Genomic DNA, 24,147 nt, shown 5'->3' with positions numbered 1-24,147 from the left:
ATGACTATAGACCACATCATTGTAGCAAACGGTCATAATAGCAAACGGCGCCAAGGGCCCAATCTTCAATTCGCATATAACGAGAGTTGTCGTCACTCGTCAGACTTTTTTTTTTAAAGGTCGCGTCCTCCAATCGTCACGCTACGGCACATTGGAAGCTGTTTTGATAGGCCGATATTTTAAATAAACGTCGCGATTGGCCTACGCTCGTGGCGAATAGCGGGCGAGATGATGCATGCAACGCTTGCCACGGAATATGGACAAGTTCAATATTATTGGGCCCGCTCGCATAAATTCCTCAGTGCTGTCGTCAGAAGCTTTGCGAGTGCTCTACCCACGAGCAGGTTGAGGACTGTAGCGCGTGGCCGGCGCACTATAGCCAAGTTAGTGGGGGACACTGAGGAATCTGAGGCCCCCCTCTGGCAGGGTTGAAAAAAATCCGGATATTTTTAAAAAGATCCTCTCCAGTGGGCTTTTTAGGATAAAACTCGGATGTTTTTGGATATTTTTTGAGAATATAGACCAGCCTGGAAATGTGACGCAGAGTAAAAACAAACGTGTTTTGCTGTTCTTCTTGATTTCGGGTGACCTCTCATAGTTTTGGTTTATGAAACTGCCTGTCCCAGTAACATTGAATGAGTTTCCATTGTTTTCCGAAAGGTAGAAGTCCCATGCACGCGTGGGTGAATGGGTAGACGCTACATGCCTGGATTCAGCTAACATGCCTTCAGGAAGCAGAAGAAAGCCTCTCCCTGAATGGGCAGAAGTAAAAGAAAACGGGAAAAAGTTAAACCTGAAAAGCTCAAAAAGTCAAGTTAAAAAGTTACAAAATTAACAAAAAGTTAGAAGTTAATGTAATTAACCTGGGCTTTTGTTAACAGCCAACACTACAATAAAGTTTGAAACAATAAAGCGGGAGTTTTCCGTGTGACGTTGCATTAAGATTTCACGTCGCATCTGGACAAAATCTCTAAAAAAAATCCGGATTAAATTGTGCGGATAAAATCCAGAAAAAATCCACCGGATAAAATCCACGTGGATTAAATCCAAACAACCCTGCCCTGTGGAACCAGTGCGTCTCGTTTCTGCCGAACGCTAATCCGTGGCACGACGCACGTGGCAGTGTTTACAAAGCCCAACTCTTGAGTATACACCGTCTGCAGCCACGCACCCCCCCCCCCCCCCTTTTCTGACGACGACTTTAATCAGGCTACCTCCAGAAAGCCAGACGTGGAGCATGACACTCCCTCCGCTATATATGTACTATACAGCGCATAGCCAGCAAAGCCCTCCGTTGACGCCCCGTTATATAAACGTTGGCAGTCGTATTTGCGCGCTTTCGCTGTGGCAGGATGACAGCTTCTCTTAATGAGAAAACGGGAGCAGAGTGGAAGAGATGCCCAGTTAATTGGAAGCTGCTGCCGGTTGATTGCAGTAGTCGCTACCGGAGCCCCCACTGATTGGGCTCACCTTTAACGGGGTTCCCAGGTACAGGAACGCTAATTGCGATGCCTGCTTACCCACATTCCAAGTTACGCTTCATCGAAGTCTTTTCCATAAACACGTCTATATGCGTTGGCACGTCAACCGTGTAGTTTGGACGAGGCAGATGGATTACGTCCTGGCACGTGGACGTGGTTCGAATGGCCAGCGTGCAATATACGAGGCTTCACAAAAGTCAACTTTGGGTTTTCGTATTTGTATACTCAGACTTTTACGCCTTTGGAATGGGGTAGGGTTCTGCACTCAAGGCAGGGAAACATCCCACATCATCATCATCATCATCCATTCATCTATGTTGTTGTTGTTGTTGTTTACGCCTTTGTGCGCTGGCATCCTCTATAGCCACGGGGGCATCATGTCACACTAAGGAGGTGGATGTAATGTCGTTGTTAACCCATCATCCTATCACCTCATCATTTCAGACCAGCCGCAAATTAAGTTAAAAATTTCATCATTGTCACCGCAACCGAAAGCAAAAGAAGAAAAATATGGAGCGGGATTTCACTAGAAGCCCTTGGTGGCGGTGAACCGACCTCCTTGCACACTCTAAGGAAAAAAAGGAGTAAAACGGGGAGTAACTGCAGCTTCTACTCCCCTATATTGCAATTACAGTGAACCCTCGTTAATATGACCCCCGATAATCTGACATACGCGCTTTACGACCATACTCTTGGGGAACAATGCTGTGAAACCTCTGCAAATGCCCCCGTTAATATGACAATTCTGCATTATGACCAACATTTTCGGGAACGACCATGGTCATAATAACGAGGGTTCACTGTACTCCCCATTTTAGTCCCCTAACCCGGACATTTAGTCCCGACATTTACTCCCCAGGACTGCAGATTGTCACTGAACTTCGCGGATGGTCTCCTGAATGCAACAGTCTACGTATTGGTGAATTTGATTGCATAAGCCTGTATAACTCAGCCAAATTAGCAAATTTCCCACCCCGACAGAGTAAGAAACAGTCAGCGCTTCTTTCTTCGCAAATTGTGCCCTACGTATGGCGCAAGATTTTATATAACTCGATGTACCACGGTTGACGGTTTCATTCAAAGTATTTCCATGCACGCACACGAATTATGTACCTGGGACTCTTGCAACAGCGCGTGAAATGCAGTCTCCACTCTGGGACATTCATTTACTCCCCTGCATTTACTCCTGAAAGGGACTATTTTTTTGTGGCAATGCATTTAGTCCCCAACAGGAGTAAAAGTAATCTTTTTATTTATTTTTTCTTAGAGTGCAGTAGCGGCTACTGCAGGCTGATTGATTCACCCTTATACAACGCTGCAGTCCACAGGTCCATCATAGCGCAGCAATTTTCGGTTCACAACAACCCGGCGACTGTTTCCTTACCCTCCCTATTCTCTTGATTGATGAGCCGCGACTTTCTTCATCTTCCCTAAGATGAAGTCGGAGCTCAGAATGAGATTCCGGAAGAGGCGAAGGGTATACTCCTGTAATGGCGTCAGAAAAGACGACTTTCCGAACGTGCTTCGGCGATGGCAGAATGTAGTCTGGGTCTGTTGCATGATAATACTTCCCACGGGAGTTGCTCGGAGGGAGGTCGATAAAACCTCGGGTTCTTCTGTCACATTTTATAGACCCATTTCGAGACTGCAAGGCTAGAAACCGCCAATAATTTTGTGTCGGATATAGGTGGCGTTCCTTGTCTGGCAACCCCGTGGTTCTAAGTAATAACGTAATGATAATCATTCGCGGCTAAGTAATATAAGCGGATGATGATGATGATTGTAGCAGCCATAATATTATGATTTAGAAAGACGGGATATATCTTTGGGTACTTTGGCCATTATAAGGCCATCGTTGATTGCATACTTTTTGGCAAACTTGCTGTGAAATGCTACTGAATTTCTACTGAAAGACTTTTAGTGTGCTGTGAAATTTTTTTATTTTTTTGCGTTGGTACTGTGGTAGTTACACAAGTTCCGCGTACCGCAAACACAATCTGGCTATCGCGTGGTGGTGTCACGTGACCTTACAATACCACGGACGGACCTACACTGTGATAGACTCAAGCCATCTCCTTAATAAAACGTAAATGAGGCAGAACGCATTTCATATTGTTACGAGGATTGGACTGGATTGAATCTGAAGCAAAAATCACAGCAACGAAAATAGTTACAAGAAAAATGACACCTTACGTTACAATTTAGAAGTGATGGTAATATAAGGGTAAAAATGTGGCACATTTTTAGTATGGGCAACACTAAAAGAGCACGCCATTTTTTTTTTTTTTTTGAGCAGCTGTAAAATGGCTTATTTTTTGTATGCACCGGTCGCTACCGACGCTGGAAGCAGCAGTTTTCTAAATAGTACGAGGTGACAATGCTATAACGGGATGTTCGCCTCCCCAAGCAGGTACTACGTTTCTATTTACGGAAGCACGCCGGGAAATGTTACCAAACCTTTTTTTCGCTTCAGTTCTCGATTCCCTACGGAATCCTAGATAACATTCTTGTGTGTTCCAGCTTTCTTTAAAACCCAGCCATGCATAGCACCCGGAACTCTAAGGAAAAAAAAAAAAAAAAAAAAAGACTCCAGCGCGTAAGCTACCATTTAGGAAATTAGCCAACTTCCATTCTCCTTGATTATTCTTTTTTCTTTCTTTGATCCGGCGTACCGCCTACCGCGTAGGGTTCCACCACGGCAGCGAGACCTTTTTTTCTAGGTATTTTTGAGCTCAAACGACCTCTTTGTTTCAAGATGCCCCCCCCCATCCGCGCCTGGAAGGCAAAGAGGCGACTTTGTAATGTTGATTATAAATAAGAAAAAGTAACGACCCCAAGGGGAGGGGGGGCCACCGTGTAATTTGAGTGTCGGTCTCCGCCCATGGGGCGCGTACGTGTCTGCTTTTTCTTTTTCTTTTTAAACTTATTATTATGTGTATTCGTTTCAGTGTATCCGAACCCATACGTACCCGTGGTGGGACGTCCCGTTAGAGAATTTGGGGTCTGGATAAACGCCTCGCCGTATTTCCGATAATTGTTGCCCGAAAGTTTTGACTCGCGGTGTTTTGGCCAAGCGTAGTGAGCCGGGTTTCTGTCTTCGGCGCGGTGCGAAATGATCTATGTGATGCTTCGTTATGCCGCGAGAGGGCCTTTCTTAACGTTTCTTTTTTTTTTCTTTTTCTTTTAGGCGCTTGAAGGGGTGTAGGATTGTAGGGTGTGGCGGGGGGCATAAGTTCGGGGTGAGCTAAGGTCCTGCTACGGGGAGTTTCCATGTCTGGAGCTCATGTTCTCTTTTCTTAATCTGTTTCTTGCAGTTCGTAAGTTAAATTGTTCAGGTGTCCGTATGAGATCGATGGGTTATAGTGAACGCAGTTTTATGCGGGAGATTGTTGCCCGTAAGTGTGAGACCATATCGCTTGCATAGGTCTACGAACCAGTGGCGGTCCCAAGGGGAGGGCGTTGGGGGCGGTTCCCCCTTCTCCCCCCCCCCAAAAAAAGCATAGCCTGGTCCAGTTTTCGTCCCTTTCCCTGTGACACTCTCAAGGAGAGCGAAGAGGGCGCACCCCCAAACTTGTTACTCATAAGACCTAAAATGGATTACCAGTGATAGGATTTCGTTCGAGAAAAGGTTGAGCCCGTCTCCAGAACCCCCCCCCCCCCCCCCCCCCCCCCCCAAAGTACTTCGCTGGGACCGCCCCTGCTACGAACGGCTCCGAATATATAAACTCGGTACGGATGCCATACACCTCGTACGGTATTTGGATATGGTACAGAGGATGATGATAAGGTTTATATAACCGTGTTATTTTACTGCAGCTCGGTACTTTTTTGATAGAAACCTTTTCTTCTAAGTGCTTTGTTACTCTCATTAGTACTCTTTGTTACTCTCATTGGTTTTGGATGAAATATTTATTTCACTCGTTGACTGAATGTGCATAACATGACCGAAAGAAGTGCGTACACTATGTGCACTATTCGCTGACTTAAAGCAACCTAATTAAGATAGTTGGACTATGCATAGCTATAAGGCTCAATGTCCGTTGTGAAGAGGAACGTGGCGGCAGGACCACTGCCTTCGCAAGAACTCTCGTTCGCCCAACAAAAAAAGTATGTGTTCTAAGTAGCCTGTTATATACAAGCTGAGTCACTATGGAGAGCCTATATAGGACGTATCATCAGGTTCCTCCTATTCCGAGCTACGGTTGTGCAGCGGAATTTCCAAAGCGTAATAAGATGTCATTATCGTAATTAGCTCTTCGAACCTTGTTCTCATCTGTCGCATAGGCCGATACCAGATGGGAAAGCGGCGACACACGAGTGCCCACAGAGTCCTTGCTGTGACTCACTCTCGTAGCATACGGTCACTGATGAAAGATGAAAGTCACTGAAAAGGTTAGCCAGCTGTAGGGATCGAACCCACATCTTCTGGATTGCCGGTCCAGGGCTCTATGTTGTTCCAGCCTCAGAACATCAGTTTATCTCTTGTTCAACATGTGCCGCTTGCGTCGATTTCCGTCGTATGAATGTGTGTATGAGTGAGCAAAAATGTAAGAGTGAAAGGAGGGTGAGTGAGAGAGAGTGGCTGGTTTGTCGTCCCTTCAGATGACGCACCCCGAAAGTCACTGGAGAGGCGTGTTAGCTTAGCTCAGTTGGTAGAGCCCTGGACCGGCAATCCAGAAGATGTGGGTTCGATCCCTACAGCTGGCTAACCTTTTTCAGTGACTTTCATCTTTCATCGTTGATTTCTTAGGCAATTTGAGGCTTTGTTTGTATCTGTCCCTTCTATGTTGTTCCAGCCTCAGAACATCAGTTTATCTCTTGTTCAACACGGTCACTATTCTCCTGGGCGCCGTAGTTGGAACATGAGGGGCTGCTGAGAAGAACCCATCTGGCCAGTTTGTCTTTCGTTGGCAATACCTGCCAACTGGCCTCCCAGAAAAAGTCGCTCACTTCACTGTTCAGACCAATCGGCTTCCTTTCCTTCTTGAACGTGCACTATAGTGTGCGTCACCTTGTTGGATGCTCTTTTTTTGTGGAAGAGTTCTTCGCATATGCGAGACACTGGGACGAGTCGAGTGTCCGGATCTGGCAAAACTTCTTGTAAACGATTGAATTACTGAACCACGTTTCTGTAATTCAATGGTAGTTCTTCAGCTGCCGGACATCTGTTTCCTGTAGTCCAGGCGGCACGAGTGCTCTCCTTCTTGGTCCTATATAGCCAGTACTATAGCTCCCGAGCGGGAGATTCAACTCGTTCCAGAATGTGCATTACTCCTTTCATGGCAAAGATAGCGGAATACATATCGATACATGGAAAACTCCAGCCACCTTCTGACCTATAGGCCCTCGTAAGACGCGTCACGTGTCAAACAGCGTTTTCTTCCGTTCCAGAAAGAAACGTAATGGTTCTTACTACCGCAGAGCAGGCGAACATTTATCTCTCCCGGCAGTCTTTTATACCAGACGGCTACATGCTAGCAGATGCACCACCTCCAAGTGATGTGCTACACTGTTAGAAAAATTTATACCCTCCGGAAAGGTATATATAGTTCATACCCTAGTGGAGGTATAGAATTTATACTTTTCCTTCACATAAACTGTACCTCTGCGGAGGTATATTCTAATCCAGTTTGCCACAACATTTTTAGCAGAGGGAGCTGAAATCATTTTTGATTAGAAGAAAAGCGTTTCTTTTTTCTTTTTCACACACACTCACACACGCAAAGTATTTGCGAGCAACGCTCGAGTACGCCATACGAGTTCCCCATATAAAAAGAAATGTAAAATAAAAAAAAAAGAGAAAAGGTCAAAGAGGAGCACCGTTGCGCAAGTTTGGCAGTTTGGATCGACCAAATCCAGATATGGACATCTGAAGGACAACAAATACTGATGTACAGCTGGCGACATGGCAAATTGTAGAGCATCCTTCGCCTGGCGGGAAACCATACTGGTGAGATATCTTAAAATGACACCGCTTCAACAAAAGAAAATTATGTGGTTCAACATGGTGGTGCAAGTAAAGGTATAAAACCGCTGAAGGTATAAACAGCCTGCAGTTATACCTTAGGAGGTACTATAGCCTCAGTTGTCTATGCTATACACAATGTATAAACACACGATGATGAGGTATAAATATGTTACGTTATCCCTGCTTCATACCTCTTTTATACCCTTGTGCATGGTTGGAGGTATAAATCGGCACTTTGTACGTTTTCTATACCCTCCAGATGTATATATCTGGAACATAAGGTATAAAAAAGGTACAATAGCCCATTACTATACCTTCTTTATACCTTTTTTTTCTAACGGCGTACTCACATTTTCTCATACGTGCTCATCCTTCCACATTAGCGTATACCAGGACAAGCTTCGTGCATATGTTACCTAACCCCATCATTGAAATCACTTTCTCGTCCAGTTTGTATACTGCGAGGCACGGAACCACAATCATGACCAACGCACCGACACATTAGACGAAGCAATATTCGTGCACGTTACATCCTCCTCTGATGCCTCCCTCTTTTTTTTTTTGTAAGACGAGTGAAGGGTTGTCATTGGCGGACATATCGGAAGAAGCAGAGCTCCAGACCACCTATTCTTTTGTTCACCATAATTTCGTTTCGAGTGCCCACCCCTTGTCTCGCGATGTCTGAGCAAATTACAGAGGTGCCAGTCTCGGAGGGCCGGTGGTTCTTACATCGTCTTTTCTCCCCCTTGCCACTGCTACCGATACGCCGATCACGGATCTACGACGATACTAAAAGGGACACACGGGGCTTGCTGTGCGCACATCAGGCATATAAGTACAAGGATGTAAGCGAATATCGGGAGGGAACAAAAAAAAATAAGATCATGGGCTGTGCACGAACTTTTAGAAGTTATATACAGTGATTCCTACTGGTTTCATGATGCGACTGTGGCGATGTGAATCTCGACGGGGGTATGCTCAGAGTTGTCATTCGCGGTGTGTTATTATGTGGTGGACGACATAGTGTCATTATGGCTTTATGACGTTTTAGGCGGGTTCTGTGTACAGAAGATATCTGCCTGTGTGGGCGGGTTGGTGTATGTGCATGACCTGTCTCATATGGATTTTTGCGTAGGGCTTGGTATGATGCGGTTCACGTTTGCTGCACTGTTTGTAGCTTACGGGTTCGAACCTGGCCAAAAGGTGTCCGCGATTTCGCCGGTTCTCGCTGTATAAGGGGAGCTTCAAACAGAACTTTGTCAGTCTTCGTAACAAGCGATTCATCACGGATCATGCTTTGTTCAGTTCTGCTTTTTACAGTTCTGGCAGTTTCTTTTATATATTTCTTTTAAATTTTAGTCTTTAAGTGTAGTCACAGCTATAAAGGTGAGTGCGTGTGTGACAGTATACGGTACCCGCGCATGTAAGACCCGCGACCGCATCCACACGCGCATCTACAGTTGAAGTGGGTGTTCCGCAAATACGCGAACATTGCACTTTGTGGGGAAAAAATACTCACGTTACACGTGACAAGCGTTTTTACTTCTGATCATACAATCTGCTAAGGAACGTTGTCATTCATAGTTGTGCAATAATAGCAGTTAAAGGCACAGTAACACAACGAATGAGACACTTGGACACGACATTTTAAATTCAAGCATACTCCCAATTGCAACTGCACCTAAAGGATGCAGTCTATCTACTATAGTCATAACCAGTAAGACAACCAATGCCTCTTTCCGTGTATTCCGTGTATTTCCGGGAGGACATTCGACAGAAATACGTCAGCGGAAGATGCGAAAAACGTCATGGCTTTCTGTTGTCACGTGAACGCGAGCGTTCAACCAGTGTAACCTAGATACAGAAGTGTAGACAAAATGTGCAACACGCTTTTGAGAAAGATATGAGACTGTTTTGAGCTTTATTTTAAAGTTTTCGCCATTTAGTACGCGGGGACGTTCAATCACTACTCGCAGACGACGCCGATTCGTATCCATGGCTACGACTGCTGAAAGCACGTTCGTAATTGGCTACGGCCATTGAAAACTCGATCCTGATAGGCTGACTCTTAGTTGTTACGTCACGTCGACGAGTGCATGAGCAGGCTTTCTCTATCCAGGTGGTGTTGGCACTGTTAGCCTTGAGGAATATCCTGCGATACCGCCACAAGATAATCCGTAGCAGACGACAGGAAAAGGCGTGCCGACGGTGTCGTCTGCTAAGTGCGCAGTACGCCACTCCCGATATTCTAGCACCGTGTCAATGCTGAACATAACACGAGGCGGAACTTCGGCTCCGTGAGCCGCTTTTTTTTTTTTTTTGCCTTTTTCATTCACAAGAATCTTCCGTGAGGATGGCAAAGTCGTTCAGTTCGCAGACGAAGTTTCCTGCCTCGCGATGTACAAGTCAGTCGACAAAATGTTTTCCCTTCCCCTCTAACCGCCTCACAAACGTCCTCTAGCGTTGTATTAGGTGAGCTCCAAAAGCTGGTTATGGCACACGGCTCTTAGGGTGCAATAAATAATAATGAGCCCTTGTCCCTCCAGGCAGATTTTAATTTTTTTTTTCTTTTGCACTGCTGCGATTCACTTTCTTTTTATTAATGTTCCGTTGGAATCTTGGAATGTCTGTCACTCGTTCACCGCACTTGGTACTAGTACGCCATGCTTGTGTCATGTCCTGGCGTAAATTTCGGGAGCGCTACGCAGATTACCCAGCCCTGGACATCACCAACACTGAATTGCACGCCATTGGGCGATGCCTATGTTGTGCTGAAAAGAATAGAAACGAAAGAAAGAAAGAAAGCAGGCAATCCTAGTTTGTTACAATTTGTATTTATTGATTTATTAATATGGTCGTTCAGCTCTGGGACAATAGCACTGCAGTTATTCCAAACATTTTTTTATGCACCAAGAACGAAAAAGAAAGTTAGATGAAACGAAAACAGGGTTTCTGGACGTGGTTAAACGTATCTCTGATGATGAGGGTATACCGTGTTTGATGGAGAGGTGCAGCATTAATGTTCTCCTGCAAGAACCTCGGGTATATAGTGCTCTCGTTTCCTTGGCACTTTCTGATAAATTGAGTGCAGTTTCCCGAGGGACTCAAGAAATTTTTGCCGTTTCTTTTGCCTCGTTAAACTACAGAGGCAAAGTGTTTGGAAGAGGTTGCGTATTAAGATCCCCAAATGGTCGAAATTACCCGCAATCGTATATCCCCCTCCGCGTGTCGCCACACATGCATGGCATAGTGTATAGGCACCGATTATTTAGGTTTCCGATAAGTACAGTCACAAGAGACTCACTTGGTTGGCGTCACCCGATAAAGGCGGGAAGGACACGTTCAGGGTACTCACCTGTAAAGCAGAAAAGCATAAATATAGTAACAAAACAGGCAGGACGATTAATTGTCGTTGCCGGACTAATTACGATGGGCAGGAAGGACTAGCTGTATGTGTCTTTACCCCGAGGACCTTTATTCCGCATCACGAGCCTCTTTCAATTAAATAAAGGGCGATAAATGCATTCAGTTGGGACCCCGCGCTGCAGGTGATTTCGCTTTATACACTGCGCCCGTAATTATTTCGTTCGAGTAATTGAGTTTCCGATGTGCGCTGGATGCGCGGTTGCGTCGGGGCCAAATGAAATGTTGGAATGTGAACTTATTGGTAAGGTTCCCGCTTTTCGCCGATTATATTCTCCGACGAATAAAGAAAATTAATCTTCCTTTCTCGAACTCTAAGAGCGACGGTTTTAAGCGAAAACATTTTCGATTATGTCTCGGCGTGTCTGGAATATAGGCGGTACAGCGTAAGTACAGTAATCAAATTTTAAATTGGTTTACATAAGTTGATAAGTAAATTTAAAAACAAATACGGAGAAATTGAATTCGGCACCCGACCAATTCCGCAACTCAAAAAAAGAAATGAAATATAAAAAAATACAAAAAGAACAGAAACGCGCGTCGTAACACCCGCACGCGCCAAAACGTAGTCTCGCGGCCACAATTATATACAAAGCGATAACACGTGCGCAACATCAACGACAGCGTAACGGGTAAGATGATCACATACCGAACTTGAATTTGTTGTGGTAGATCGTCATAGACATACTGTGGGACTAGCATGACAACACATTTCTTGAACATCATTTACTCACTCTGACTTCCTTGCAAAGTGATATGTAAACATGAAAGAAACACACAGTATCAAAACATGCTTGTGGGATTGGCTGTTGCAGGCAAATCCATATTTGCGCACGTCAGTAATAGCCGAACTCCTCAAGACTCACAACAGAACCTAAGATATAAGAATTTCATAGCATTTCGGAAGAGTTTCGCCCATTTACTGTCAACGATGGCACTAGAAAGCTACGAAGATGCATCAATTTTTTTCTTTTTCTTTTTTTTTTACATCCCACGCACCTGTGCTCGCGATGCGCTTTCCAATTACGCGGATTCTGTACAAAAACAAGGTGGATAAAGAACCTGTGGCGACCGACATTTCATCAGTATTGAATCCCGCCATACTAGAGAGTTATCAAGAGAGAAATACACGGCACAAAAATACGCGAGTACCATGTATCAACGTAATCTAATTCGTAATGCCGTATAAGCCCGTCGCGGTATGCATTGAGCCGACTGGAGAGTCGGGAATCCAGGAAGTACTAGCAATATTCCTTCTGCATGCAGCTCGCATATATATAGGAGGGCAACATGCAGAAGAACGCCGGTTTTTGTTCTGCACCCGATGATAGGGCCCAAAGACTTCACGCTGCCTTTGCTCTGAGGCAATTTTCGGGGGGTTTGTCCCATGAGCCCTACATATACATCAAGAGGGATACGCAGACAACGTGCTTCGACTTTTGATGCTGCGATTGGCCTTCTGTTTCAGCTGCCTGCCCCCGCCATCTTCGGCGTTGTTGGTCCTTTGGCTGCTGTCGATGCAGGGTATATTAGTGAGGCAATATTGCTAGTGGCGTGTTCTGTTCATAGCGTGGTGACTCGGATCAATGGGGCACTTGGCAACACGAATTAAAGATACGATTCAGGTATAATATTAGTAGGAACGGTACAACAACAACTTTATTTTTAAGGTGATGAATGGGGAGTTTCACCGGTAGAATATGTTGTAAGTCATATATAACTGCATTCGACAGGCCTCACCTAGATGAATCCGGTGTCATTAGGGCGTTCAATTCTGCTACGCTCAAAAGGCTACAATGGACTCCGGAACATGGTAGAGTACGTTGAAGCCAACGGGACGGCCGCACATTATCGTAAAATATATTTTGTCGTCGTACACACCTTTATCACAACGGCCAATGCGCATGACCTTGAGGCGCCGGAGAGGGTTATCTCTGCCTTCACTAGATGGCGCAGCATGGGGACGACAGGCAGAGCCGTTTATAGGGAGAGTTTGGCCATTAGGAGGAGCCTAATTTGAAGCACGTCATGCGACGTCACGGCTAAGCCACCTCCCTCGGCGTGCTCTATTGTTGTCCCGTTATCAGCCGGTCGCCGACGCCATATTGATGCTGATCGTTGTTTACGATGCAAGGAGGGAAGACACGTGTGTACATTGTCCTTCGAAAGCCATTCGTCCTTGAACTCTTTCAGTTTGGCAACAAAACCCCCCCTTATCACAGGCGGCTGTGGGCCATAAGCCGGTTATTCCTGTAGACTGCATTTATTGCGACAACAAAGCTGACGTACAGCATCAATATGGCGCGCATCAGATGGCTGATAAGCGGATTCTGCTTGGATTCAGTCTTTTTGGGCGGCGCAACGACGACTCTGACGTCAAAATAGGCTCCACCCACGAGGCGGTAAAAGATCAGAGAATGGCCAAACTCTCCCTATAAATGGCTTTGACGACAGGTAAACGACAGGACCAATGGGGAGACCGCACGAACGGCGCGAGCTCGTCGGTCCCACTCCGGACCAGTTGTGAACCTTTCTGCAACCCAGGGAAAGGTAACGGAATCTTTTTCGTTTCCGTTACCACCTCCGTTCTGGCCCTTATTTGTTTCTCTTTCAGTTTCGGTTACCACCGCTGTTGCTTTCGTTTCCGTTTCGGTTTTCGGTACCGCCCCACCTCCAGCTTTTTCTTTTTCTTCTTTCTTTTTTTATTTTATTTTTTTAAGGCCATTGAGACCATAACAAAACTTAATCCCTCTACGTTCTGAAGTCTATTTTGAGGACTCCAGGGATACATGCATACAAGAGACAACGTTTATTCAAAACACACATATATAGGTACGTGATTTCTGTGAACAGCTAATATGAACATGGTTTTCAGGAATGTTACTCACGCTTGCAACTTCCAGGTCACCATAAGCGTATAAGAAGCTAAGAACTATGCTTCTTCTATTCACTGTATACTACTTACTTATAAATGCTCCAGTCTGATAGGTCATTTTAGTTTTAGTTCTTCAGTTAATTTTAGTTTGCTTCATTGAGGTTTATTTCATAAATTTATCTACAAAGCGAAGATGCGCCATGCGAAGATGCGTCTGCGAAGATGCGCCATGAACAAAATAAAGGAAAAAAAATGGCGTTCCTTCACTAATTTTTTGCGGGCGATCTATGGAACGGATTTTTGTTCTGAAAACGGCTACGATATCAGGTGACCAAAAGGAACAGATGTTCTCATTGGGACAACTTTGTAGCTTTTATAATTAACAAGTTAATTAATGAAAGTCATTTAAGACATTGCCTTTGGACTTTGCTAATGCCCTCCTAGGGAGTGCCCTTCAGCATATGCTATATTGCAATTGGTTTCATCTTGGAAAAAGTGTTATATATATTTTTAAAAAATCTGTATACACTTAGCTGGGACACCCTGTATACTGTAAGAGACGCCACGGCATTTCATCAACGGCATGTCCGATGCGTGTGATGATAAAGCCGCGGAGTGCGTGTCTTGTATAGATGCAGTGCGAATGCCTTAGAGAAACAGTCAACACCATTAAAATGGTTTAGAAGCGCAACTGGCTGCGTCTTGTAAGTTGCTTCAAAAGTTGGCAGTACCAGTTTTACTTTGTATTATAGTAATACTATTTCTACGATACTTTCGGATTGTTATTTGTATTACGCATTCTAATACTCATTCTCAGAATGTACTCGTATCTGTATAATAATTAGGGTTCCCCGCTTTCTGTTTGAACCGAAAAACATGAGGCGGTACTTTTTTCCGGTTTTAACCGAAGAACAAATGAATGTCCGAGGAAAGATTAGGGCGACTGATCGCTGCGATAAGCTTCAATGAGCTCTGCTTTCACGGTTTAGGTGCCGCCATATTTCGCTGTGAAGCAATAAAAAGCGTTCCTTTTGTGATGTCCCGCATGGACTAATTTTGTATTGGTTTTTGGTTTTAAAGCTCCCCTTAGACGCCCAGTTTTGGAATTACGTTGCGATTCATATATTCGCCGATAACTGCAGGTTATTCCATGTACACGCCAGAAAAATCGTCGAAAAACGCCGATTTTGTGAAAATAAATAAACAGCGAAATAAACGCCGAATCCTCCCTAGAATAAAAACCGAAAGCGCGGAACCCTAATTATCATACACAATATTGAAGAAGTTGCATTGAAGTTACATGTATTATACACCTCGAGAAGGTGTAGCATATATTCACTGACACGTCTGAATTCCTATACCTATACCAGAGTGTCACCGGTGCTCGTTATCGCTAATTTTCCAAGCCAATGTATCACAAATGTTTGGTCACAAAGTACCTACTATTCCCTCGAATTAAAATCGGATATTGGAGAATGCCTGTCTCAAGCGGTACAAAAACTGCGCAAATTTCTGCTTTCTCTCGCTCGATAACTCGCGGATTAATTTATTAACCACAGAGTCATTCCTGGGCATTCTCTGATGCGCAACGATTAGTGAAGGAGCTGTTTCTTCTGTATTTTTTGATAATTTTCTGTATCCCAGCTGTTTTCTTCTGTATTTTTTGATAATTTTCTGTATCCCAGCTGTTTTCTTCTGTTTGCTTGAAAGCATTAGGGAATAGCAAGCCCACACCGTGGCTAACCTTTCCCTTTCCTTTTTCTTACTTTGCATTAAACATACCCCCCCCCCCCCCCCACAGAGTCAAAGCACTTCTTTCTAGTATAACTATTCTTATCTTAATACAAAATGTGCATATTAGTACCCACCCCAGGCTCTGCCTGTCGCTGCATTGTTGCTCCATTGTCGGTTTGCAATCGGAAGCATTGTGCTGACTTTTTTTTTTCTTCCCATTCTCCATTCGTGATTCTCTCTCATTGTGTGCGACAGGGCACGACAGTATCGACTGTTGACTCTCGGCTATTTACACACTCGTTCCGTGACTCCGCCAAGGATACTGGCAACGTGCGATGCTTTCCAATGTCGGTCGACCTCTTGTTTCAGCTGGCTGTTCATCTCGAGGGGGCAACTTCGTTTATCTTATAGAGGCAGCTGCCTGCTATATGGTACGGTGCATATTCGGCCCGCTTTCATCGACTATTCGTCCATCATTTCAGCGTAGACCTGCTCTGCTCCCTTGACGGCTATCACCTGCTCGAATAGCAAGATGGAGTGAGGAAAGGAGGCCACGTGGTACGTCGACTCTGAGTGCGCGATTGGTCCGTCCGTGAACCGCTGACCTGCGATGTGGTGAACAATGAAAAGTACTACTATAGATCACAGAGCCGTCCTGAGTTTGTGCATGTGTGTGTGGTAAGAGTCAATCACTGCGTACGCTTTTTTTTTTTTGTGCCAATTAACGCAACAGCATAAGTGTCACCAATAGGCGTACGCTTCCCGTTTTCAACGCCCACAACACGTCGCACAACGTTCTCGGCGCAATGTCGTTAGCCAGCCACCATTGTTGTGAGTTGGTCCAAGGTGCAGTGGCCGACTAAGTCGCCTGCCGGACTAAAAACCGACCACCGGCCGACGGTCGGCAGTTTCCACTTGCGGGAACGGTGTCATTCGGGATGGTGGTTGGCGAAGGGCGTGCAATGCGGTGAAGTTCTGTTTTAAGATTGATAGGGTTTGAAATCTGGAACGAACAGTGCTTTGGAACGTATGTTGGCTTTTCACTGTTTTTGTTCATTGAGAACATTTCTGTGGAGTCTCGTAGTGCAGAACAGTTCTGCAGGCAGAACATTAAGCATGAAGTGTGGGTAGCCAAACATGAAGAGGACATACGTCAATTCTAGGTGTATGTTCCTTTTTACTAGTGTTCCGCAATCTTTAGTCGTTCCCTTTACTCAGCCTTGAGTCGCTTTGGTGGGGCGTGGAGGTGGTGGGAGGCTACACATTTATCCTGGCCAGGTAGAAATTTACCAGATACTCACCCCTTTTTTCTTCGAATAAACACCCGCAACAACTTCATTGTGCCGAATATCGAATAAAAATTTTCCCTCATCAAATACATACAGGGTGTTCAAAATTAAGCTTTCAGTAGCACTTTATAGGCGAACAAAAGAAAACTGGTGCTATGTTTTCTGTTCCTTGAGTAAGAAACAGGTGCTACATAATTAGCAGCACCTGTTTCTTACACAAATAGCGTAAAGTTATCATCCGGTTTCCTGTCATCGCTGTGTTTGCGTAGCGCTCGTGAAAGCTTAATTTTGAACACCCTGTATAAGGTGTCAAATACCTGTATTCGACACCATACCGTAGACTCGCCGTATATCGCACGTACACGAATTGCTCGAAGTTTGACCCATGTGTATCGTAGTGTGTACCAGCCCAGCCCAGCACAGTGCAAGGCAATGCACTCAGCGCTTCGGGAAGACTGAAATAATGCATATTCCAGTGAACTGCCGAAATCGTTTATTAAACGATACACCGGGGAGCTGTTCCAAATTATCCCAACACAGGAAAGCCTTACCCTGATCACCACCGTATGGTAACACGCTACCCAAAAAAAAGGCGTAATCTCTCCCGCGCTCGTGCACAGGCTCTGACATTAAGTTCAAAGTAAATGCGCTGCCTCGTGTAAACAGGGAATCCCAGAACGGAAAGCAAACTCTCCGGAAAAGCCGCTAAAAGCAATCCACGGAGGACGCATCTTTCAGCACCTTTTTGAAAATTCCACTATCGCACGACGAACACACGGGGGAGGCACAGTCGCTAACTTACATGCCATTACTGGGGCCGCCTTCTGACTCAGTTATAATGCTTGCCACGCGCGTACACATAGAAAATACGAACAAACAGGGGCAGAGAAAAGGGAAAAAGCACTCAGGCATCCCTGTGTGGCCCTTGCGTTGTTCGGACGCCTCATGAAATTCATGAGAGCGGACTAGAGATTGGCTTTTTCGTGAACGGCAGCGAATAAGCTAGCCCCACCTCTCGGCGGAGAACGTAACTACGCGTATAGTGCAAAGTTTTCTGTTAGACCAGTAACTGGGTTTACAAGAATGAACTTTTCTCCGGGCAAGTGATGTAAGACAGCAACTTTGCAGTGTGCCATTTCTGGAATAACTTCGGTCCTCGTAGTTAACTCACTACCAGAGGCTGTCGTGTACTATATACCCGGAGGAGTTTGGAATATTGCTCAGCGGGTTACAGCGTCGATATCGGTGACCGGGACTTTTTCGGCCCCTCCTTCCAGTCAGCCGCCCTTTTTTAAGTTCTGCCGGTAAGGGAAACCAACCTGCACTCTGCCGATAGCGCGTGGCGCAGTGACTTCTCCTTTTTTTCCTGTTCACGTATTATTGTTAGTTTTGCCGCGCGCGCGGCTTCGAAAAGGACTTGCGCGTGTGGCTTACCCAAAGCACTGCCAGCGAGGTTGTGTGACTGTGATGTTCCTAAGAAGCGAGCTTCCTAGAATCACTAAATGGGCTCCTCAGATGTGCCTATCGGGCAGGCCAGTCGTATACCTCTACGAGCATCTTCTTTGGGTGTGTATGAGCACCCCTGGAGTGACAGCGGCCGTTTGAAAGAATGGACAGCACGACATTGTTTGAACGCCCCCACCCAGAGCTAAGTCAACTGTTGACGAACCAACGTCTAGCACGAAGATATAGTGCGGAGAAAGCTCTCTTTTTATCAATTTCCCTGTTTTCCCGACTCTTCCCGAAGCAGGGAATAGCCGTGGCCTGCGAAGGCTAGCAGGGCGCGTAAACTGAAGCGACAGATGGGAAAAGGGAAGGCGATCACGACTTCACACGAAACCGCCGATTCCAGGAGGCCGTTTCATTACTTTGCCGGCTTTTCCCTAAGCAAGGGATGTGAGTGGGAATGGCGACCGGAGAGTCCATAAAAGGGGAGAAGCTCCATAAGCAGGGAGAAAGAGAAGTGAGAGCAGACGACCAAGACTCGTCACAGAACCGCCGGGAGCAACAGGTCATCGCTCAGACGGGCAACCCTCAACAACTGGTGTCACACGGCCCGACACGGACTTCAGACTGTGCAACCTCTCAACAAGCAGCTCGACAGCGTCCATCAACACTGTGCCGTCACAGATTGTGCCCCAAGGACAACGTCCAATCGTGGTGAGCCGGTAGCCTGTGCACAGATCTCTTGTGTTAGATTAAATTGTGTGCCAATTATTTACTGGTGTTGGCCTCGTTCCTTCCACAAACTACCCCAAAGGTACCCCTATCTCGTGTGCTGTCTTTCCTACCTATAGTGAGGGAACTTTCTTTTCTTCTGATTGTGATTCTCGGTGCTTTCCTCACCTTAGGGGTATTTTCCCTCTCTTTTTCTTTAGACGATTTGTGAGCTCTCGGTATTTTTAGCTGTGGTCGGTTCGAATGCAGAAAGGAGGCAAGAGGGACACATAAGCTGATGGCGTGAAGTGAGACGACACACGACAAAAATCCGGACGAACGCTTGTCTCGTTGCGCCACAGTTTACGCTATGAGTTTACGCGAATCCTACCCAACTAGCTCGCGTGCGGGAGAACGTTTGGGCAAGTGGACAGTTGTCGCTGAAACGAGGTGCGTCTTGGTTCGCAATAACACCGAGTGTGGAAGCTTAGGGTGCTCGTAGATAATCACTCGTTCGCAAGCTTTTGTCATCGTCCCGAAAATCGTGAAGTACTCCTTACGAAAAACACGGAGGCGTAGGCTTCAATATGGATGCTACCTACTCACAGCACTTACAAAGCTGTAGTGACGTCAGTAGGGGGCTGCGGTCCGCACCAGTACCTCTCTTTCTCTGCGGCGACGTGAGGAGCCCTCTGCAAGCACGTAATTTTTTTGTCTGCCTGTGGTATAACTTTCATTTCATTTATTGTCAGTTATAGCAACGAAAAGAACAAGGGGCAGTTGACCGAGAAGCGGCTATAAAGCCGCTTGACAAGGGCACAAACCCCCAAGGGATTATGTAATTACATTGTGAGTTATTATTGTTGTTAATTAATTAATAATAATAATAATTATTATTATTATTGTTAATCAATATTGTTATATATTGCGTACCGTCTAATGTGAAAAGCAATTCATTATTAGGGGGGGCGCACAGGGTGACGCGTATAGTGACGTCACTGCAGCTGCGAGCTGCTTGCAAATGAAGCGCAATGGAGCAAAATAGAATAAGAAAGGGGATCAGTTGGTGAAAATTGCGGCGAAAAGAAGAGCGTTTATAGCACATAGCCACGCAGAACGCAACTCGATATACCAATAATGTACGAATCCGCAAAAGACACCTGACACTGGTTAACCACAGACGAGTGTACCACATCCAGCTATATGTTCCCTCGGGTAATCACAGTCCTAGGCGCCCCAGCAATTGTGTTCCGGAGCGAGCACAAGTATTGTACGTCGATATTTCTTGGGAGTACCGCGAGAGATGAATGCAAGACAAAAGACATATGGGCGTCCAAGCAGCTTGGGTAGTAATGCGAGCGGATTAACCCTCACCCACGCTGACCGATTGCAGTCCAGGCTCTCCTCCTAATTGCGCATCGATTGGTGAATGCCTTCTTCGGATGCTGCAATCCCATCGGTAAATTGCATTATCCCGATTCTCCGTATGGCGACCATCCTCGTTGGAGTGCATTAGCGGAGTCCGGCGATGGTCAGTTGGTTTGACCCGATTTTGTGTGTTGCCGTCGGTTTCTGCCACATTTTGAAAAGTCTGTGCACATTCCATGTGTATGCGATGAACGTGCGTACTCGACGGGGCTTGGCGTGCGCAGCTGAGAAACGAGGGTTTTAACCTGCAGGTAAAACATGTACGCCGTGCCGTGCGTTCACGACTAAGTCTGTATAATTTTTATCGTCTGCATTCACTGTAACAGCAGCAAAAGAGAATCTCGCAGGATTTCTAAAATGCAAACATTCCTCCGAAAACGCTCAGTCGTGCCAGATAATCACGATATTACCGGAGAGACGACAACAAAGTCGAAGATATCAGTAGATTTGTGCTGCCTATAACACACTAAAACAAAGCTTCACCGCATAGCACACTCCTAGTCAACCATCATCCCGAATTACAACGCCCTCGTCCTTGATTTCTTGAAAATGGGGGGCGTACGGAATTCTTGCGGCAATTATGAACTGCATAATGCCACAAAAATAGCGTACCCCTCCCCCGTTTTCAGCAAATGGACGAGTGATACGACGAAATAAGTTAAAAGAACCATGAAAGGATATATGACAAGCCTACAATAGCTTTCAATTCGTTCCTCTGTACTAATTAAAGCATTCACCCTGTGAAATATGAAGTTGAAAATCATTCAAATAGCGAGAATATTCACTACGATATTACCCACGGCCGTGAACAGCGGCTAGCTGCTACGGACCCGCTCTTTTAGTCTTCTTTTTCTTTTTTCTTTTTACGCGGGAATAGCAAGTCGGCTTCTGGAGCCAGGCTAACCTTTCCCCGCTTTCTTTTTTTTTTTCTTCTTTGCAATAAATCTATATCTCGTATAGCTCGTGCAACCTGTACCTGGGCCTCTAAAAACAACGTACTGAGCTTTGCTGAGATTCCGTCTCTCTTATTATTTGGCCACTTTCACTATATCTTTCGCTGTTGGCGGCTCATATAGTCAATTTGCGCGTCTAGACAGATTCTCAGTATTACGAATTGAACGGTCCAAAGAATCGAACAGACAGTAGATAGAGGCACATAAGTGTCCTTCTCGTAAGAACCCCGTGTGAAATACTGGCACGTACACCCCAACCGGGTGTATCAACCATACACAGAATAGGATCGCCATATGGTATCCAGTTATGATCCTTTCATGCGTGTAGGATAAATGAAACGTGCTGACGGGCGATTGTTGCTGAGAAAGCACTTCTAAGACGGAACGAAAACTGGTGATTATTTCGAGGGAAACTCTGTTAGGATCACTCAACGAACGGCTGTAGTGTCTTGCTTTACATTCCTCGCACTTGGGTTCTTAGCGGTCCATTAGATGGGAAGTGGATGACATGCACGCACACTTGGGATTAGTCTAGATTAGATTTTTTTTTTAAAGAAGGGAAATGTTAGTGACGACGGTATCGGGTATGGCTACTCGAATACTTGTAGACTGGGAGAATACACTGATAAAAAAAAAAGTACGCGAAATTCCAGAGACAGAAATGCAGACAGCGGAAAATGGCACATACTTATAAGATACTTGAGTTGCATCGAAATAGTTACTGCGGAATGAGTTGTGAGTGCGTCAACAGCAGTGTATTACAAATTGGCACGTACCATAGCAATGCAGCTTAAGCCCTCCGGGTGATGTGAAACTGTCTTTCACTAATGCAATCTACAACGAAGTACTATAGATAACAGGACGTCGTGCTTTTTCTTTTTCTTTTTTACATATTCCTTCGTTAAAGGGGCACTGAAATGCAAAAACAACTCGCTCTCAAATGTAAAGCCCGTGTTTCAATTCGTATAATGCGAGCAAAATTAGTTCACACAGCGCTACCGTTTAGAACAAAAACGCAATGAAAACAGAGCCACCTTTTTTGCGGCAACGAATGGTATCCCCAGGGTGCAAAGTCTGGCGGTATCCAATGAGATAGCAGGAGAGGCGCGCACATACAGCTTGGGACAAAAGTTTACGGAACACGGTAGTAGCGTAATTCATCATCTGAGCGGCCCCATGCTAGCTAACAGGAAGAGATCGGATAAGGAACGAGTGACTGGCCATTCTGTCCATCTCTTAGTATGTGAGTCCACTCCTGTTTGCTGTTAGGGTGTCGCACCAGTGCAGAAATGCGACATCCCCGTGTTCCGTAAACTTTTGTCCGAAGCTGTACCTATCGTGGCCTGTATGGATTTGGAGCGGGTCCGATCGTGGTGTTTCTTGTATGCGTGGCATGGTGCGCACTGCTTAATTTTTCAATACCGATTCACTGAATTGTAGCCCACCACAGTTCTCGCGAATGTTCCACTAACAACATTTATCTTCAAGTCCTTCGGACAGCGACGTCAGTTCGCTTCGCAGCGCGCACTATGTTTTTCACCGGGACATGCTCCATGGCATGGCACGCGCTTGCACGCGCAGCATGAACTAAAAACACGAATGCACGAGCTGAAAAGATGTTTCACTGCTTAGAGCCGAAGCAAGAAAAAGATAATTTCGATTGAATAGCTCCGTAATGGAATCAAAGTTTTGAATTACGATAACAAGTACGAAATTAACATAGCGTGTAACGTAATTTGAAATGAAGTCGTTTTTGCATTTTAGTGCCCCTTTAAGCAGTGTTACCTAGTGTCGTGATTACTAAAAAAAGAGAACAATACGCACTCGTTGTTGCAAAAAAAGAAAAAAAAAGAAAAGCTGGAGCATCGCAAACACGGATGAACAGGAAAGATGGCGCTGCGCCAAGTGCCGCCATCTGTGGGCTACCGCCAGAAACGGGCCGTCTCCTCGCGTTTCCAGCGAGTTGATGGCGCTCTCATTAATCTATGCTAATGGACTTCTCTCCTCCGGAAGCGCTGCCGTATCAAGCATTATAGCCGAATGCCGATACTAAATAGAATGGTTCCCCCCTCTCATCCAGGCGGTCACGCACACTGATGAACGACTGCAGGTGTGGAGAGGAACATTGAGAGCACTGGAGTGGGAGTCTCTCCCTCTATAAATATGCCACTCAGAGAATGTTGATTAGAATCACTGTTCGTAAGGCCACTTCTCCCTAACAGGATGCGCGAATCGAAGTGTTTGATAAGTTGACGTCGCGGCTCTTGATGTGCTCGTCACGTGATACAGGAAGAGCACGTGGAACACAAGACTTGCGTATACACTATGGTGGTGGGTAGTGGTGATAATACTAGGTAAGTGCGTTTAGTTTTAAGCCGTGCCGAATTTGATCACGCTGAACGATTCTGACATCTGCGATGGCAGGCACAATTCGAGCCGACCAGATTTCCGCGGAATATGATTCTGTTGCAATTTGAATAATGACTGTGGTTACCGGCTGATGATTCCTGATGATGACCGGCACAATTTTTAATAGCATTTTAAATTCAGATTAAATGTAACTTAAATTTGAGAAAAATTATTTTTTCACATTCTACGATAGCTTATACCACGTATAATTGCGCACGGATATTGGACAACGCGCTGATTAGAAGTACAATTTTGGAATGCGATTTTTTTTTTTTTTTTGCAGCTCAAAAGAGTGCAGAAAGCTGTCGAGATATAAATTCCACAACACGGTCAAGGCAGGCTTCCCTCGCGGTGCATCCTGTATGCATATTTCAGGAGGCCCAGGCGCATAAAGGGCGGCTTTACTATGCATTTTTTATTGACACGGTGT

At 45.4% G+C, this 24,147-nt stretch overlaps 2 protein-coding genes and 1 non-coding gene across 8 annotated transcripts in view; 2 read left to right on the top strand and 1 right to left on the bottom strand.

Annotated features, from left to right (window-relative positions):
• The window catches only part of LOC135393833 (uncharacterized), a 366,589-nt gene that overhangs the window by 99,454 nt on the left and 242,988 nt on the right, over positions 1–24,147 (top strand). The gene's annotated exons all lie outside the window — the stretch shown is intronic.
• The window catches only part of LOC135393832 (uncharacterized), a 260,444-nt gene that overhangs the window by 104,502 nt on the left and 131,795 nt on the right, over positions 1–24,147 (bottom strand). The window lies entirely within an intron of this gene.
• Positions 6,116–6,188, top strand: Trnaa-ggc (transfer RNA alanine (anticodon GGC)). Its single transcript has one exon. It is a non-coding gene; the product is annotated as a tRNA-Ala (tRNA).

Source organism: Ornithodoros turicata, chromosome 5, assembly GCF_037126465.1.
Source record: "Ornithodoros turicata isolate Travis chromosome 5, ASM3712646v1, whole genome shotgun sequence".
NCBI classification, from domain to species: domain Eukaryota; kingdom Metazoa; phylum Arthropoda; class Arachnida; order Ixodida; family Argasidae; genus Ornithodoros; species Ornithodoros turicata.
The sequence above is the reverse complement of the archived record's forward strand: the minus strand, read 5'-3'. Positions and strand labels throughout refer to the sequence as shown.